Below are 1,405 nucleotides of genomic sequence, written 5' to 3' on the forward strand. Positions count from 1 at the left end.
TTAAATCCATCGATAAACTTTGAAATAAAAATTGAAGGAAGTATATAAAAAAATAATGAAATGAATATATAAAAAAGAATATAGATAAAACGGTAGGTTTAGATATCACGATGAACCTGTATTTTTGTTTAAAAATCTGTTGCCATTGCAGTTAGCCTCTTGTTATAAGTAAACGTTGCAAGAGCTCTCATATCCAGCTGTTATTTTAGCCAGGCATCACACATGACCACCGGGTTTGTGTTATTTGTTCTGGGGATTTATTTGTGCATGGCTTCATGAACCGAATACTCGCTTGCCATTGTCCCTGATGAACAGTGTGTGAAGTTAGCTCGCGTACAGAGTGGAATTTAGGTCGACTTCGTCAGTCTTTGGGTGATGACTGTGTGTAGATGGGGTGGTTTCTTGATGACTTAAAACTTGGGTGTTGTCGAGTCTTACCTTCATTATCTGCAATTGTGATAACGCAAAGATTAATATTTTTTTTTTTGGTATGAACAGATCTTGTGAATTCCACGCAATATTCAATACAGTCACGGCCAAGAAAAGAAAGAGATATATAAAAAAGAAACAAAACACCATAGCATACTGTATTCATTTCCATTACAGATGCGAAATGCCAAGACAAATTTATGCCACAGCTGGTGCATCTACTTTCCTTACTTTGTTTTGGTTGTTCTTTCTTTTTATCACTTTATCCGTATTAGCAAGCATACATGTGCTGCCTCGCCCGTGCGTATTGTCCCCCGGGGAGCGATGCCGACGGATGGAACAATGCTCGCGCGAGGCAGACTGCACTGTCTGGCCGCGGGCCATTTATGCTCAAGGAGAAAGGCAGGGCGGCTTTCCCGAGGTCCTCCTTTGAAAGGACGTTGTTTAAGACAGTGAGAGAGACAGACTTTAAAGGCAAAAGCTGCAACACTTCTTTGTTTTCGTTTTAATTGTTAAAAAACCACGATACAAATTTGTCTTTGTGTAATCTCGCATTGTTCGGTAAGCTGAATTTCTTTTTCTTTATCATCATAATGGGAAATATTTCAAAAAGAAGAGACGGCTTCTGTAACGATGGGGAAGAATTCACTAAATCTTACCGCTTGTGAGAGGGCGCGTCGAGTCATTTCGGTATCTTGGAAAATGAATCGTAAGCGGCGGAAAAGAACAGTAGGAGAAAAATGTCTCGGCAGTCTCGTAACTAGATATACCCCCTCTCTAAAAAGAAAGAAGGGCGAGGAGAAGAAAAATGAAACGAAACTATTCTGCCCCGAGAGAATGTCGTGTTCCCTTCCAGTAAGAGTTTTTTTTTCTTGCTTTATTTTGCTTTTGAGTTATAATTTCGGAGAGGAGGTCGTAAACAAAGGAGCTTTCCTAAAATGAACAAAGCTAATGAACACATATAAACCAGAGGGAG

The sequence above is a fragment of the Penaeus monodon genome, chromosome 19, assembly GCF_015228065.2.
Source record: "Penaeus monodon isolate SGIC_2016 chromosome 19, NSTDA_Pmon_1, whole genome shotgun sequence".
NCBI lineage: Eukaryota > Metazoa > Arthropoda > Malacostraca > Decapoda > Penaeidae > Penaeus > Penaeus monodon.